The following is a 9,252-nucleotide window of genomic DNA, read 5'->3' as shown; positions in this document are numbered from 1 at the left end:
CCATGGTGTCGGCATGGTTGCGCCGTTAGGTGCTGCTGCGCTGCCCACATCGTTGCATAGTTTAGCATCATCAGCAAATAATGTAATTTTGCCTCAAAGTCCCTGAGGCAGATCCCTTACAAAGATATTGAATAGTATCGGACCCAAGACCGAGCCCTGCGGTACTCCACTGGTCACTTCCGACGTTTTTGAGGGAGTATCGTTTACCATCACCCTTTGAAGTCTGCCGCTAAGCCAGTCTTCTACCCATGCTGTTAGTGTTTCTCCAAGGCCCATCGTGTTCATCTTGTTCAATATCCTCCGGTGTGGGACACTATCAAAAGCCTTACTGAAGTCTAAATACACGATGTCTAGGGACTCTCCCTTATCCAGTATTTTTGTCACCTAGTTAAAGAAGTTTATCAGATTGGATTGACAAGACCTTCCCTTAGTAAAGCCATGCTGGTGGGGATCCCTTAGTCTTTCATCATCCAAAAACGTGTCCAATCTGTTTTTGATCAATGTTTCCATAAGTTTACATACTATTGATGTGAGACTCACTGGTCTGTAATTTTCGGCCTCTGACCTGCATCCCTTTTTATGGAGCGGAATAACATTGGCAGTTTTCCAGTCCAAGGGAACTTTTCCCTTGCTTAGGGAAAGATTAAAAAGCTCAGCTAATGGTTCTGCTAGGACATCTCTCAATTCCCGAAGTACTCTGGGGTGTAGATTATCTGGGCCCATAGCTTTGTTCACTTTTAGCTTTGATAGCTCGTGGTAGACATTGCCAACGGTAAATGCAAAGTCCGGGAATGGGTCCTCCGAGTACCCCTTTGTCTGTAGCTGAGGTCCAGATCCTGGCGCTTCGCGGGTGAAGACTGAGCAGAAGTAGTTATTGAGTTCTGCTTTGTCTATGTCCGAGTCCACGAAGTTACCGTCAGATTTTTTTTAGGCGCACAATACCGCTTGAGTTCTTCTTCCTGTCGCTAATGTACTTAAAAAAGGATTTATCCCCTTTTTTAGCCTGTCTTGCTATATTTTCTTCCATCCAGAGTTTGGCCTCCCTGACTGCCGTCTTAACATTTCTAGAGTTTGCCAGATAGGTTTCTGGCCTTTGCGATTGTTTGTAGGTTACGAATGCTTTTTTCTTTTGCTTTACTAGTTCTGAGATCTCCGCAGAGAACCAATGTGGTCTATTTTTTCTGCGCCGTTTGCTCGTGGTTTTTATGTAAATGTTGGTTGCTTCTTGCAGGGTGGATTTCAGAGCCGACCATAGTACCTCCACACTGTCCGTCGTGCTCTGGTTTTGCAGCTCTTTGTAGACATAGTCCCCCATGCACTGAAAGTTAGTTCCTTTAAAATTTAGGACCTTAGTCGAAGTATTTGACCTAGTGGTTCCTTTCTTTAGGTGGAACCACACCATATTGTGGTCGCTGGAGGCCAAAGCTTCTCCCACCGATACCTCTGTGACACTGTCCCCGTTGGTGAGCAGCAGGTCCAGGATCGCCTGATCCCTGGTGGGTTCAGACACCATCTGTTTAAGGTGTGCTCCTCGTATGGAGGATAGTAGCCTCTTGCTGCTGCTGGTTGTGGTGGAAAGTTTGTTCCAATCCACATTAGGCATATTGAAGTCTCCCAACAGCGTGATAGTCTCAATGTCTTCAATTAGTTCTTGGTCCACATCGTCCTTTTGTCTTGGTGGTCTGTACACAACACCAAGATACAGGCATTTGTTATTGCCCCTGGCAAGATTCACCCAGAGGGATTCTCCTGTATACTTGATGTCTGTGATTTTAGTAACTTTGATGTCCTCTCTAATGTATAGAGCTACTCCTCCTCCTGATTTGCCTTCTCTGTCGTGACAGAGTAAGTTATATCCTGGTATAACCATATCCCATCTGTGGGACTCCGAGAACCACGTTTCTGATATCGCCACCACATCAAGGTCGGCGTTTCTTATTTCTGTTTCCAGTTCCAGAATTTTATTGCCCAAGCTATGGGCATTAGCGTACATGGCCGTTCATTCTTTCTGTTTGCATGGAGGGTTTTCTGTCTTAGATAGTTTGTCCCCTCAATCATGCCTTTGTCACTCTTAGTGTTGCCTGTGTCCCTTTCAATATCCCCATCAGTACTCGCGCGATTACTTACCTCAGGCTCTAAGATGGAGTTACTTACCCTACTAGTGTGAGAGTGGGTCCCCTCCCCCAGCTCACCCAATCAAAGAAATCAATCAGTTTCATTTGACATGATTTTTCTTTGATGAAACCATGTTGCCTCGGATCTTGTAACCTATTGGATTCCAGGAAACTCACTATCAGCGCCTCCATTACCTTTCCAACCTATAGATTCCTATTACTTCTTTGTCTTCGCTTTTGTGAAGAGTGATCACATCAGCTCTTCTCCAATTCTGTTGAAACTCTACCATCTCAAAGTATTTATTACACATATCTCAGTGCCTGTCAGAACCTGTATGTGCTCCCTCTAGATTCTGGGATGGATCCCATCCAGCCCCATGGCTTTGTCTACTTTCAGTTTTGCAAGTTGTTCATAAATGCTTTCTTCTATAAATGTGGTCCAGCTTCTCCCCCTCTTGTCACCACTCTCTTGGAGTCAGATCCTCTCGTCAAACCTCCCCGTGCTGTGTAATCCTTCCTCCTGGTGTCAGGATTACACAGCACAGTAGCTCCATGCAGTGCTCTCCCGTTGGACACTGACCATCTCTGCTGGGTACCAACCACCTCTGATGCCACTTCCTGTTCCAACTGGACCCAGAAGAACAGCCATACTTCAGGAGAGCCTCTGCTTTACATGGAGTCACTGTGCTCTGCAATTCACTGGAGGGAAGGAGCTGGGATCATGAGCCACAAACAGAGTAACGAAAATTCGTTAAGTTTCCAAGTGCCCATCACTGGTGATAGCGATGGTCACCTGTGCACATCTTTTTCAACTAAAAGCTTTTTGGACTCATGCATGGACTACCTTGCATTCATCCTCACTGTTTTGTTATATTGACTACTTTGTGAGGATTTTGTTCTTCTTCTTGTGTCTACTATATTTCCAGAACCTAATATATTCCAATGAATACATCCTTAATACAATATTTGTTTCTACCGTTATTGTTTGAGCATTTTATTTTTCTATTTTCTTTGGTCCCAGAGTCTCTTTTCTGCTTTTCTCTGTTTTTCCCTGTCTTTGCAAGGTCTCCTTTCCACTTGACATTTCCTCTCTCTCAATGTCCACCATCCATCTTTCCTCTGCATCCCTATCTGTCCTGTCCAGCACCTCCTCTCTGTGTCCGCATCCCTATCCCTTCCTTCACTTCAGGTTCTGAATCTGCCGTCTCTGTGTTCCTATCCTCTACTATATTAAACAATTACCCTCTGTGTGCTTACCTTGATCTGTCCTGCATTTTCTCCATATCTCTAGCCTCTCTTTGATCAGAATTGCCGCTGTATCCCTATCCTCCACCCCCTTCCTGACCAGCATTGTCCCTATCCCCTCTCTGTCCAGCATTGCCCCTCTGTGTCCTTGGCTCCCTCCATACCCAGCAACTCTTCTCTAGCTTTGTGACCCTATCCTTTTTACTGCATCCCCTACTCTGGAGCCAGTATCTCTCCCTCTCAATTCCAACCACTCCTTCCCAGTTCAGTATTTCTCCCTCCTGTGTCAGTGTCTCTCCCCCTCTTTTTCATTCAGCATCTTTCCCCTTCTCTTTCCCTCCTCAAGTCCAGTTCTCTCTCTCTCTGTCCCTTCTCCCCTGTTAGTCCACTCCCCCACTCCCCTGTTGGTCCACTATAACTCTCCTCTTCATCCTGAGTTCAGTACCTCTTCCTGACTGTCCCTCTCCCATACTCTAGAGCTATTATTTCTCCCTCCCTCTTCTCACCCCTCAGGGTCCAGTGTCTCTCCCTCTCTCTCTCTCTCTCTCTCTCTCTCTCTCTCTCTCTCTCTCTTCCATTCCATCCAGCAGTTTTCCTTCTCTATTCTCCTCCAAGACCCCAAGTCTAGCCTCTCTCTCTCACACATCCCCAGATAGTCTACATCTATAACTCCCCTCCTGGTCCTGCATCTTTTCCTGTCTGTCCCTTCCCCACCCACACTTGTCCATTAGAGCAGGGGTCCCCAACCGCCAAGCTGCAGACTAGTACCAGGCCATAGGCTGTGCTAAACTGAGCCGCATAGAAAGAAAAAAATTTTTTTTATTTACATTCGTTTGCAAGGTATTTTATTTTGAAAAGTGACCACTTCCGTCCTCACCTCTTTCCCACACTTGTCTCAATCACAGGGTTGTTGTTTTTTTTTCAGGAAGCCCACAAGCTAACCCTAGCAAAAATTAGTAAAAAACAAACATCGCTGGAGAACTTCTTTGAAAAGGGGGAAAGACCCAATGATGAGACAGAAGAAGACTCCAAGACTGCTACCAAAAACAGAGCTGCATTTAAAAAAAAATTCTAAGAGTCCTACTTAAATTACGGATTGATTGCAACAGGTGATTCATATTCTCCAAGCCCACTCTGTATAATATGTGGTGACCGGCTATTCCCCTCCACCCTCCCCCAGTCCATTGAACAATTATCTTGCATGAAACCAGTCCGTAGTGCAAAAAAAGGTTGGGCACCACTGCATTAGATTACCACCTCTCTCTATCCCACCAACAGGAATTCTAACATCTCCCCCTCCCCCTATCTCACAGGGTCAGTGTCCATTCCATCCAGCATCTTTCCCTGTCTCTTCTCTTGCCTCCAGACTCTTTCTCCCTTGCAAGTCCACATCTTTAACTATCCCCCCCCCCTTCCCTGGGTCCTGCATGTTTTCCTACTCCTGCCTGGCTGACCCAACCCCATGCAGGACTATCAGAGAGGAAGAGCAGCACCACCACCATCATCAATTTCAGCAAGTTCCCCTTCCCCCACGCAATTCCAGTCTGGCTCCTGTTTCTTTCCTTCTCTTCCCCAAAGTCGGACACTTACCTCTTTTTGAGGGCGAGGTTGAAGAATCTGCCTGCTAGTGCTGCTGGTATCCGTCAGATCTGCTGTAGCAGGTTAACCTCAAGAACTCGACCTTTCCCCTCTGACATGCTCCACACTCGTGGAAGCAGGAAGTTGCATCAGAGAAGGTGGGATGGATCAAAAGGGGAAGGCAGAATTCCTGAGACAGGTCTGTTGTAATCGTTACAGTGTGGATATGACTGATATCAGCAATGTGTGTGGATATGAGAGAGAGAGTTGGGGGGGGGGGCTGCCAGTGCTTTTGGAAGATTGTCAGTCCAGCTTGCAGTGCCACAAGAGCCTCTTATAGCGGGCACCTATGGTAGCTAACCTGCTTACTTTATTAATAATAATAATAATAACTTTATTTTTATATACCGCTATACCATAAACAGTTCTAAGCGGTTTACAAGGGAAGAGATTGTATACATACAGCAACATTACAGAGAACTTTCAAATTTACATGGGCATGTTAAGTTTAGTCAGGTTTATCTGGAAGTGTATTGGAAGTACATCAGATTGAAGTAGGGTCAGGGCAGGATTAATTCATCGAGGGCTCCTAGGCACACAAGTACACTGGGCCCCCCTGCCCCACCCCACCTCACCATGCGCCCAGGCAGAAACAGGAAGCTGCGTCAGAGGGAAGCTTTGGGCAAGTAGTTGCAAAATTACAGTTCCCATTACCTTTCTTACCCGCGTTGCTTGCTTGTCTTACTTTCTGTCGATGGGGGGGCCGCGTTGCTGATTGGGTGGGCCCACGTTGCCGATCGATGCTGGAGGGGCCCATCGCCGTTTGGAAAAAACAATGTTGATGCCCTCCTTCATCGGGCTCCCCTGCCTACTGGGCCTATTGTTTAATCCTGCCCTGAGTGGGGTCAGAGAAATTTGTCAAAGAGATAGGTTTTTATTGAGAGAGGCAAAGAGTAAGGAAGTTATATTGGTAGTGAGGGGGAAGGGGGAACATTCAGCATTAGTTCCAGCACCATTTGAGGACACTCTCCCCCATGCCTACCCCAAACTATGCCCTTATATGTATTTATTTTATTTATTTAAAAAAAATTATATACCGTTTAAAGGCTTGCTTTCAACAGTGCTTTTTATAAAATACTAAAGAAACTGTGAACATCCTGAATTTCCCAATAACATTTTATAAAATGTGGCTCAGAATCTGCTAGGGTCAGTTCTTTTCCATTATACAATTAATACGCTGGGCTGGGGAGGGAGACCTAAAGAAAGACAAATAAGATCATTGATGGTGCTGTGAAAAGAACAAAAAAGAAGAACTAAGATGATTGATCAGTTCTTCATAATAGCAAATATACTAAAACTATTCATTTTGTACTGAGACCTTTTTGGTATTTTTATTTGTCTCAAATACCTCTGCTGCTTCAATGAACATACAGGGTTGGGGAATTAACACTTGCATTGAATTGGGAAGGGCTGGATATTTAAATAAATCAGCAAACATATTACAGAGGGGAGAAATCAGATGTTTCACTCCTTCTCAACATAAACACCTACAACCATTATGGATCTCTTAAGCAACACAGATGGGTAGGCCCCAGGTCATGACATCAGTTTGAGAAAGATGTTGAGGAGTGTTCAGAGTAAAATCTAGCTGAGAAGGAAGAAGGATCTAATTAAGGTAGGGGAGCACTGCTCCAAAAATGTAGGGATAACACTTCCCTTACACCTCCTGAATAATCTTGCCTAATACACACCTTTTATTTCTTGTTTACATGATGTTCTTGTCTTATTTGCTATTTGCTCTATTTAGTTTTAGGAAACGTATGCTTTGTTGGGAAATTTGAAGTGGGGCAGTGAGCCCCAGCTGCAGAATCCATCAAAAAGATGGATTAATTCTCCCATGGGTAAATTTCTCTGTATGACCAGGGATGTGGAAAACAAATTCTTCCAAATCAGGATTAGTGGTCTGTAGGGAGAGGAAAAGCTCATTTCCAAAACATGAATCTCTTTCCTCCAGTAGACACTGCCCCCTCCCCAAGACCAGCTGAAACAGTGTAATGCAAAACCACTATCCCTAAATAAACAAGGCATAAACCTGGAATATGTTTAGAGAGACCAAATCAAGTTGACCTAATGCTGCCACCAGCATTGCCTTGGCATCATAGGCCAAAAGAGTGAGCATTGATTTAGAGCAGTGTCTCTCAAACTTTTTCAGCTCTAGCCCACTAAACCCGGCAAATGTTTTTCACGGCACATTATAATTGAAATTATAAAATTGCAAAAAACCCCAAAAAATTAAATTTCAGAGTTATTTATTTAAAGTTTTTTAAGCTATGTATGGGTGGTGAAACTAAAGTAGATAGAATTGCTAATCAATGCAATAAATGTGCTTGTTTTTGAGTGCAAATTAACTCAAAATGCGGCTTGATAGTCAACAAACACGCATTTCATCATCCACCATCTGCAGTCGTTCTTTTTTTGATTTGTCAGAGCTGAAAATCCAAGTTTGCAAAGATAAGAAGATCTGAATGGTAACAAAACCATAATTGCTTTGTTGCTTAAATTAGGGTAACTACTGCATAAAAATAAAATTACCAGTACTTGCTGTTAGTTTTCAAGGACCAATCATATCAAAAAATGATGCTTGTCTGGGTGGTTGTATCCTTATGAACACAGACGCTCAAAACATTGACTCTTGCATACGGGATATACATGTCATCTATTCTAGTGAATACTTATGAAGGGAATTTTAAAAAATTCTGGAGTCTCTAATGGCACACCTGGAATCTCTTCGGGGCACACCACTGTGCCGTTGGCACACAGTTTGAAAGACACTGATTTAAAGATATTAAGCGACAACTCATGACGCCCCATTTCGCAAAGCTTGTCAATTTAAGAATTGGAAAGTCCAGGTAGGTAAAGTCACAGTTTCCTTGGTATTTTGTAAAAGACTCTGCTGAATGCAGAGCCTTTATTAAAATACACATGGGGCACTGGCCAATTCACATGTATGGGCTGGCACATACCTACATGTGCACAAAAAGGGTAGCTTCTCTTGACAGCCTCCGAGTATGGATTCTGGCAATTATAAGCGGAAGTGCCAATTTTTTATTCCTCTAAGTATTAGTAGGTTATGGTTTATTTAAAACTTGCTATATAGCCCGGCCTATATGCAATAGATCTCAGCAGTTTGCAGTGCTAAAATAAATTAAAAGTTTGAAAAGGAACTACAATGATGACAGGATAAAATGCCATCACTCCTAGTAATAGTTAAGAAAAATAAAGAGGGGGAAGGGGAAAGAAAAGAAGGGGACAGCTATATTGGGACCCCATTTCAGATGTTACCAGTGATGTGCTGCAGGAATTGGTTTTTGGTTTGATTCTTTTTAACATTTCTATAATTAGTATTGTGGAAGGGCTCTCTGGTAAGGTTTACCTCTTTGTAGATGATACCAAAATCTATAATAGGGGAGACATTCCTGATGGCAGGGATAACATGAGTAGGGTCCCAGCAAAGCTTGAATAGTAATCTAGAGTTTGGCAGCTAAGTTATAATACTGAAGAATGCAGGGTCATGAATTTGGGCTGCAAGAAAAACCAAGGGAACAGTATAGTATAGGGGAATGAAGTATCTGGGTGCAGAAAATAAGACTGGGAATGATTGAATCTGATGATCTTAACAGGCAGAAAAGTGATGACAAAAGCCAGAAGGATACTGGGTTCATAGGCAAGAAAAATGAAGTGATGATGCCTGTAAAAGTCTCTGATTATGTAGAGTACTGGGTACAAATGTGGAGACCAGGAGTTGTTCCAGAAGGTGGCTACTAAACGGTCAATGGTCTTCATCATAAAACATATGAGGTCAGAGTTAAAAATTTCAATATGAGATAGTGTGGAGAGTGTGGCACAGTGGTTAAATCTACAGCCTCATCACCCTAAGGTTGTGGGTTCAAACCCACACTGCTCCCTGTGACCCTGGACAAGTCACTTAATCCCCCATTGCCCAGGTACATTGGATAGATTGTGAGCCTGCCGGGACAGACAAGGAAAAATGCTTGAGTACCTGCATAAACTCATGTAAACCGTTCTGAGTTCTCTAAATAGTGTAAAAGGCTTCAGCCTCTGATAAGCAGAGCTGGTATTGTGACATCACAATGTCTCATTCCACCAATGCCTAAAAGCCAGCTTCATCAGTGAAGCCACAATGGCTTGATTGTCCTTTACTTGGTTCAGTTTTACTATACTATGATTTCTAGAGTGGCATGGTGGTTAAAGCTACAGCCTCAGCACCCTAAGGTTGTGGGTTCAAACCCATGCT

The sequence above is a fragment of the Geotrypetes seraphini genome, chromosome 12 (assembly GCF_902459505.1).
Source record: "Geotrypetes seraphini chromosome 12, aGeoSer1.1, whole genome shotgun sequence".
NCBI classification, from domain to species: Eukaryota; Metazoa; Chordata; class Amphibia; order Gymnophiona; family Dermophiidae; genus Geotrypetes; species Geotrypetes seraphini.
The sequence above is the reverse complement of the archived record's forward strand: the minus strand, read 5'-3'. Positions refer to the sequence as shown.